We start from the raw sequence: 9,714 nt of genomic DNA, 5'->3' as shown, positions 1-9,714 counted from the left end.
TTGTATCCTTAGCGTGTTTCAGCTGATATAAATGAATGAATTTGATATGTTTATTCATCTAAAAATCATATATCTTCAAATTTAGTCCTTATAAATTATGATATTGCTAGGTGTGATAATTTAATTACCAAAACAACAGCCCTAATTAATGATGACACAAAATAGACACAAGTTAATGAAAATGCATAGTTTTTACAGGTTAAATGAACTTCAGGTAGATGATGTAGCATTGCTAGGTGTGATAATTTAATTACCAAAACAACAGCCCTAATTAAATCATAGACACAAAATAGGTTGAAAGTAATCAAAGGGATATTTGAAGATGCTCTTAAACAATAAAATGTTTCTTGTAATGTAAATTTCCCCTCAACATAAATTCATTTTTACATATACATAGTACAGCCTCCTGACTTTATACTCCAAACTGAAACAGACCCTATTTGGAACTTTTATACAATATAGGAATACACCATCAAAACCAGTGCAAAATGCTATAGTCAGTGCAAAAATCATCTGATAAGTTCCCTTAGCATGGACGATACATATTTTTATCTGTTGTACTGATAAGTTATTGTAAATCACTGTTTGTTATGAATTTACAATAAAAACAGAATTGAGAACAATTAAAATGACTAACACTTTCATTATGTAGGTAACTGACCAGGGCGAGAGTAGTTTTATACTGTAATGTCCAGCCAAAATTTCAATCGACCAGTATTTGGCAGTATTTGCTGGTATTAACCGCTGGCATGGTCAATTCCAGTATTGACCACTTTTTTTGCCAAGCTTGACTGTCAAGTTGTAAGTATTGTAGACCTTATAATGTACCTCATACACCTTCCATTTTACACCTGTAATACAGTATGAAGAACAAAAACGAACTCGAATGTTCTTTCTACTGTATTCCTTTAAATAACTGTTATGTTCTCATATCTGTAAAGCAAATCACTACTGTAGACACCTCGTGACTACTAATATCATGTTTTTCTTTCTTAAGTCTTTATAACGACTTCCATGTTCTAAATGCTGTAGACCTTATAATTACTCTGATGTTCACTTATTGAATATCTGATTATGACTCTCATGATCTAAGAATTGTAGACCTCCTAAAACGTTCATGTTTGCACTTGTGGAGACCTTATAATGACTATCATGTTCCCCTTACTGTCGACCTAATAATGACTCATTTTATTACCGCGGTAGACCTTATAATGACACTCATATGTTATACATTCTGTAACATAAATAATAACTCTCATGTTTGCTGACTGTATATGATCTCAGTTCTGTATACCTTACAATGACTGCCATGTTCTTATAGTACTGTTTACCAAATAATGACTCGTGTTCTCACTATCTGAGACTTTAAATTGACTCTCATGTTCTCACTATATGAGACTTTAGATTAACTCTCATGATCTCACTATCTGAGACCTTCAAATGACTCTCACGTGCACACTATCTGAGACCTTATAATGACTCTGATGTCACTATTTAAGATCTCATAATGCATATGACTGTCATAATCGGGGTACTGTTGTCCTGATAATCTTTGTCATGTTCTATCTTACTGAAGACCTAATGAAGAAACACTGGACACTTTTAATTTGCAAAACACTCATTTGCAAATCCGCCCCCGCCTCAAATAAGAGCTACAGTGTCATGTATATAACCAAAATGTGCGGAATTACATGGGATTCAATAATTTCATTTGTTTTCTACTGTTACTATTATATTTATTTTGCTATTTGATTTATAAAAACATGGGATTTTCAATATCCCATGGGACAGGGCAAAATCCCATCGGATTTACCATTATCCATGGGATTTTTTTTGGTCCCATGGGATAATTGTAGTCCCATAGGATATTTGTTGTCCCATGGGACAAAAAAACTCCCATGGGATTATTATTATCCCATGGGATTTTTAATATCCCATGGGACAAAATAAAATCCTATGGGATTCAAATTATAAATATATAGATATAAATATACAGTATGTGTATGTTGCAATGAATGCTGTTTGGAAGTAAAAAGTTTTAAATGTATACAAGTTTTTTTATATTTTTTATGTATAAATATAATTTTTTTTTCATTTTGTCACAAACATGTTTTTTATTTGTTAATATGACAATAAAGATTATAATTCTGATTTTGGAATGTATAATAAAATTTAAGGTCAAAGAGTAAAGTTCTTTCACTGAAACAAAATGATGACATGTTTAAATAAATGAAAAAATATTGTTTTGAAATCTTTGTCTTGTTTATTTTATAATGAAAAATAGAACTGAAAAACATATTTCATATTCTGACTGAATAGTTTACTCTTTTCATGAAGTAAGGTTTTCTTTGTTATAGTTTCATTGCAATACATGAATATGCAAACAATTTGAATTATATACCTTTGTGGTGTACATAATATTATGCTTATATTTGCAAATTTATAATTTAAACACTTTTTGTGTTAAAGTTTTAGTTTTCTTTTTCGCTGCTTGCTATGTACAATTATTCAGTCCACTATATAAGAGGCAAGTCAATAAATTATTTCATCCACTAGAATATTCCCGCAATTCTTAGACAAAACATTTTTCAATCTGTTCTTAAAAGATCTTCCTCCGTACATCTTTATTGGATGGAGCGATTCAAATGAGAAGACAAAGCAGGTTTATTTGGACAACAACATACTAATATTTTTTTCATTCGTTCCTTCTTTCAATTGATAATTACATTGTTGCATTTACATGATCAAGTTCTTGAGCATCTATGATTGTGATGGTATGACTCCTTTTTGTTTATAGTCATTATGTTGAAATTTCCTTTTTCTATTTAATGTAGGAAAAAAACGTTCCATTTCAAATTAATAAAAAAAGTCGCACTCCTGAGAAAAATATCATCTTCCAAGTTTTCTGTTCAGTATTGATCTGTTGAATGATGACCATGAAAACCGAGATGTCTGACCTACAAATACACAAAACTCAAAAATTATCAGTGAAGAGAAATACAGCAATAACTTAATGGCTATTTTATCATGTTTATGAACATTTTAATAAACTTTCATTTAAATATCTATTGTTAGTACTCTAATTTCAGTGCTTTGTGTCTATGATTTACATATTACTGGTTATTGTTTGGTTCCTTGTTGCAGTCTTTTGAGTTAATATAAAAAAGAAGATGTGGTATGATTGCCAATGAGACAACTATCCACAAAAGACCAAAATGACACAGACATTAACAACTAAACGTCACCGTACCGCCTTCAACAATGAGCAAAGCCCATATCGCATAGTCAGCTATAAAAGGCCCCGATAAGACAATGTAAAACAATTCAAACGAGAAAACTAACGGCCTTATTTTTGTAAAAAAATGAAAGAAAAACAAATATGTAACATATGAACAAACGACAACCACTGAATTACAGGCTCCTGACTTGGGACAGACACATACATTAATAATGTAGCAGGGTTAAACATGTTAGCGGGATCCCAACCCTCCCCCTAACCTGGGACAGTGGTATAACAGTACAACATAAGAACATAAGCCCATTGCAACAAATTTTTACAATTTGCTCAAATGTTGTGCTGTTATCATGGTTATTAAAACCACTGTCCGGTATAGCGTTTGCTCATTGTCAAAGGCTGTACAGTGAACTATTTTTGTTAAATTAAGGGGGTTCGCAGGTTTCAATCAATTTTTTTTTTCTTAATATAGGGTTACACTATATTTTTCTATAAATGAACTTTATCTTATACTTTATAGAAAAATAGAAAAATTAAATTACAAAAATGGGGACACCATTCATTCACACTCACAATCCGCCTTTGAAAGAAGCATATATACATTTTTGTAAAGGTACTTTTTTTTCTGTTGAACTAACAGGAGAAATAGAGGTAATTTTGAAATGAAAAAAGAACTTAATTACAGAAATCCCTTAAATTTTACAATAGTTCAGCTTTAAAGTAAAGTTAGTTGAAAATGATAATAAAAAATATAGGTCACTGATGAGCTAAAAAAGATATTACAATTCTCATGACAAAAAATGGCATTTCTGCACCAAAGGGAGATAATTTGGAGCTTTTTCAATGATATATACATTTTAAAAGTTGTCTGGGGCCAAAACGAATTGATTTTTTAGAATGATTTCTGTACCATATGATAAAGTAAAAACTAATAAAGTTATAAATAAAATTAGTTATGAAAAATTTTTTTTAATATTTTTCTGAAATTTTTATACCCTTGAGCCTCCTTAAATGTCATTTGATCTCTATTGGAGAAAAGTCTTATTTGAAATCAGACTGCTTCTTATTTTTATATCAACCCAGTCATATTATGCCTGTCCAATATCAGGAGCTTGTACATAGTTCAGTGGTTGATGTTGTTTCATATCCGTCATTTTTGTTTTTCATAATATTTTGTTTTTTTATAAATTAGTCTGGTATATTTGAAGTTTGAATTGATGCTTCGTTTCAAATTTTGTTAGCGTTGTCTTCTATAGATTACTATATCATGTATAGGGTATGAGTTTTTTCATTACTAACAGGTCATCATTGGTCCCTAATAAGTAATTACAATGGTTACATCCACTTAATTGAACTCTGATGGATAGTTTTCTCATTTATCGTACCCCATCTTATTTTAATAAATATTTAATCATTACTCAAGGGCTAAAACTTTTTTTAACAGTGTACTTACCATTTAGGCTTTGTTGACCTTTGTAAATCTATTTTTTGTTGATAATTTCTTCTGTTTATAGTTTCCCTTTATCTTCAATATTCTTGCCCTACACATAAAAGGGTAAACAATATCATTTAATGACAAAAATAACTACTAATACATAAAAAGTAGGCAACTGAAAATTTTGCCTCATTTGTATATAACTTCGACTTGATCCTCATTCTTGCTGTTTAATATTATCATTGTTTTATGAAAATGAGGTCTTAGTAAAATTAACCTTGGCAAACAGACATCTTCTTTTTTTATATGACACCTTGCATTCATTCCGTACAACAAGTAGACCTATGCTTATGATATCTGATAAAATGACAAAACCAAGAAAACTTAGCATTGACCAAAGAACCATAAAATGCGGTCATGGTTATATGAATCTGCCAGAGAGACATGCACACCTTACAATTGTTACATATCCTACAAATATAATCTACCTGTAACTTTAAGCATAATTATGATAAACAATGCAGTGTTTCATTGACCAATGAAAATGAGGTCACGGTCATATAAAATATGACAGACAGACATGTGCATCTTACAATCATTCCGTTCACTAAATAAAGTGGCCTTATTGCTTACAGTATCCGGAAAATAAACCAAACCACAAAAACTAAACATTTTCATAGTTCCTTATACCCTGCCACATTCATAATATATGTGCCTGTTCCAAGTCAGGAGCCTATAATTCAGTGATTGTCCTATGTTTATGTGTAATATTTAACTGTTTTTCCATTTTTTGTACATAAATTAGGTTGTTAGTTTTCTGGTTTGAATTGTTTTCGTTGTCATTTCTGGACCTTTTATAGCTGACTATGCAGTATAACTGGGAGTACTCTCAGATCTGTTCATTGTGTCTTTTTGTGTAGGGATGTATAAGTACCCGGCCACGTCCACTTGTATTTTTGTCCATCTGATGAGTTAAGCCTTTTTGAACTGATTTTTATAGTTTAATCTTATGTTGTACTGTTATACCACTGTCACAGGTTAGAGGAGGGTTGGGATCCCGCTAACATGTTTAACCCCGCCACATTATTTATGTATGTGCCTGTCCCAAGTGGCAGGAGCCTGTAATTCAGTGGTTGTCGTTTGTTTATGTGTTACATATTTGTTTTTCTTGCATTTATTTATATAAATAAGGCCGTTAGTTTTATCGTTTGAATTGTTTTACATTGTCTTATCGGGGCCTTTTATAGCTGACTATGCGGTATGGGCATTGCTCATTGTTGAAGGCCGTACGGTGACATTTAGTTGTTAATGTCTGAGTCATTTTGGTCTCTTGTGGACAGTTGTCTCATTGGCAATCATACCACATCTTCTTTTTCATATTTGTTCATTGTTAAGGCTGTAGGGTGACCTTGAGTTGTTAATTTCTGTTTGGTCTCTCATGTGGAGTTGTCCACTCAAAACCCATCTTCTTTTTTTATATTGTCCTATGTACTATGAAAATAAAGTAAGATGAAACTTCTCAGTCAGACATATGCACCTAGTTGACCTTTTGCTAATTTGAAAATAAGAAAATAGAGAAACTGGCCAAAAAAACCAAAAAAGTAACATTAAGCAATGAACCATAAAAATGAGGTCAAGATTGAATAAAACATGCCAGTCTAACATGTACATCCCTAAAAATTTTCATACAACAAATATACTTGACATGTTGCATACAATATTAGAAAACCCGACCAAAACACAAAAACTTAACAATAACCACTGAACCATGAAAATGAGGTCAGAGGATAGAAAACCAGATAAATTGACACAAATCCCTGTGGTAAGACAAAATGTGCCATAATATTAGTCCAAATGATAATGAAGTCTTGCATGGCTATTCTGTTCTGTTCTGGTTTAGAAAATCCCTCCTTCAAAGGAGCACTTCGCACAATGATGAATAAATGTTTATATAATACATACCTAAAAAGACATACTAGGTACGCCTCGTGAGATGAGTGTTGGTTATTTACGCTTGCCTGGCGGAAGGTTTTTAATTATGAATATGAGTTCGTAGTCCATGAAGAGCAAAGCAAAGCTTCCTTGTTATGTATTCTACAGTGTAGCAGGCATCCATGCATTTACATTTGCAACCACAAGCACATATAAAGCTACTAGGTCCAATATAAAGTTGGTGTCTAGCTATTTCAACTTTTTTCTTGGACGCCGTCATAGTAAAAAAATATCCTTTCAAGGCGTAATAATTGTTTGTATTACAAAAAGAAGAAACCTAAATCTTACTTGTTAGTTGTTACAGGCTAACAAAAAAGATTTTTTTAAAGTTGGTTATACATACAATACAACATAAGCTCTAGAGCTTTTATCCAACATACATATATGACAAGCACAATACATAAAACATTAAGTTCATCACTGAGATAGTAGTCTCAGATAGAGGGAGACGGGGTCAACCAAACCCCTATTCAATCTGAATGTAGGACAGAAAGTCACAGGACAAAAAGTCACGGTCAACAAGTCCCAGACAAAAAGTCACAATTCAGTTTAGAGATTATTTTTCTTTGAACAAGAAAACACTTTTTTTTGTATTTTTCTTGAAGTTTAATATAAGAAGCAACTTAGTTATTAAAATTTATTCAATAAATATCAATAATAATCAAATAATTGTTATGAAAACAAAATGTCAAAGTGGCTTGGTACCTAAATGGCTTCAATTTGCCAATAAATATGGCCCCATAAATATATCCTTTGCAAGATTAAAATCTAATACATTTCCATTTATCATGTTTATCAAGCTTTATGAGCAATTTCCTTAAATTAAAAATGAATATATGTTATAAAAAGAAAATATTTCAAGATCTTTTTCATATATATTCAAACCAATTGTCAACAATTTGTTTGTGACTTTTTGTCCTGTGACTTTTTGTCCTATCAAATTTGTGACTTTATGTCCTGTGACTTTCTGTCCGTTTACCTTCCATCTAAATCAGTTAACTGAATAATTGTTTTTTGCAGTAGTCCAGGTAACGAGTCGATATATGTTATTAATCATGCAAATTGTGAGTCAACACTTACACACCTTTTTCAGAATGTCAGCTAAAAACAAAGAATCACTGGTGATAGGGGAGTGTAACCGATGAATTGATCCTGAATCAGATAAGATTTTCCAAGTATTACGGAGAACCTCTTTAGGCAGCAACCATTTGATTTTCTGGGGGGGGGGGGGGGGGGGGGCTATGGTTTTTTTTTCTGTACAAACTTTTGTTTTCGCCTGCGGCGAAAAACAATCTATTTTTTTCGCGACAAGTCGAAAACAATTTTTTTCTTTCAATTTTAGCATTACATATAGTGGCAGCTGAGGGTGTATAAACAAACAATTTTTTTTTTCAGAATTCAAAACAAATTATTTTTTTCTCCAAAAACTGTAAACAAACTTTTTTTTCCAAAAAAAACCATAGCCCCCCCCCCAGAAAATCAAATGGTTGCTGCCTTATTTGATCACACTCGCCTGGAGATTTAATAATAAGGCTACTAAAAAACATTTTATTTCCCCATGTTCGCTGTTTTTCGCTATAATTATTCAGCTGAATAAAGCTATTTGAAAAATACATTAATTTGTGTTTTTTACTATACTATATATAAAAATATTAATTTTCGCGAACCATTTAGGTCACGGAAATTCCAAAATATGGCATCAGTAAGGAGAGTTGTACAAACAATGTAAATACACAGAACCCCATCCAAACTTGCTTTAGCTAATAGTATTCATCTTTTTCTATTTTATATGTACTAACAACATTCCATTTTTCTATAATTTCGATTAAAAAATTCCAAAATCTGAGTTAAAATATGTCGAATGCCTCAAATAAACGTTGTCTGATTGGTTGAAGTACTGTGGCGTCGATGATAAGCATAGAAAGCCTCGATGTAAAGCACACGCTTCACAGGAACAAGGAGAGTTTTACAAATAATGTGAATACACAGATCGCGTCCTCCATCCTATTTTTGTTTTGCTGAAAATGTTGCAGTGTTCATCATTTCTGTTTTGATTCTGTTAACAACATTCCATTTTTTCTATAATTCCGATTTAAAGATGTGGAAACCCGTAATAAAAATAGATGGCCTCAATGATATTCCGTTAATACGACCCTGAGTTCAACCGGGGTTATATAAACCGATTCACAAATAGATCTCCTTGCGCTCAAATGTAATTCTTAGTGACGTATACGGGTAAATTCGTTTACGGAAATTTATATACACATTATCATTAATATATTACCAGGCTTTTGCATATTCACGTTTTTTTATGCTCAACTTTAGTCAAATTCAATTCTATACATTTTTTTTACGTAAAGCAATAGGAGTAAGAATATAATTTAGCGCCAATTTAACCAGCATCATCACCATCATCAAAATTATTTACCGTTATCTTTGTGAAATTTCAGTTATATAGTTTATTAATTAGAGAAATTTTGGTAAGTATTACTTATTAATGTTAAGTTCTACTGATGTGCTTCTCTAGACCTTTTTGACGGTCAGTTTTATCCCATTTATCTCAATATTATCCCCGATGACAGAAATGTCAACCCGACCTATTTGTGTCAAAAGTGAAAATCGCATCTATTTGATGAACTAATTTCTTCATAAACTGTACATGCATTATTTCTGTATTATTTGATAACCAATCACATTCACGTTGCATGTTTGCATGATAATTGGTTATGTATTAGTGGATTGTAACCTTGGGCGATGCAACATGTGAGGTCTGCGCGATCACGTGACATTATTATTTGTAAACAAACATGCTCCCCGTGTAACACGTGTGAATTATCCTTTCAAAGTGTTGTGAATCTTTCAATCACTATTTTATGATATATTTTTCTGTTTGTTTTTAGGCTTGCATATCAGTAGTCAAAGTGAATTAGACATAGTTCTGAGTAGTGTGTGTGTGTTTTTTTAGAATTAGAAGGTTAGTCTACATAACTTCATAAGTGACATTATTTAAGGTTCATGTGGACCCTATGGCTAAAATGGCCGTATTTTCACC

At 31.9% G+C, this 9,714-nt stretch overlaps 1 long non-coding RNA gene across 1 annotated transcript; it reads right to left on the bottom strand.

Annotated features, from left to right (window-relative positions):
* Positions 1-2,868: 2,868 nt before the first annotated feature.
* Positions 2,869-7,840, bottom strand: LOC143080253 (uncharacterized). The gene is made up of 3 exons (XR_012979668.1): positions 7,747-7,840; positions 4,689-4,776; positions 2,869-2,957 (listed from the first exon to the last, which is right to left on the bottom strand). It is a non-coding gene; the product is annotated as an uncharacterized LOC143080253 (long non-coding RNA).
* Positions 7,841-9,714: the final 1,874 nt, after the last annotated feature.

Source organism: Mytilus galloprovincialis, chromosome 6 (genome assembly GCF_965363235.1).
Source record: "Mytilus galloprovincialis chromosome 6, xbMytGall1.hap1.1, whole genome shotgun sequence".
Taxonomy (NCBI): Eukaryota; Metazoa; Mollusca; class Bivalvia; order Mytilida; family Mytilidae; genus Mytilus; species Mytilus galloprovincialis.
The sequence above is the reverse complement of the archived record's forward strand: the minus strand, read 5'-3'. Positions and strand labels throughout refer to the sequence as shown.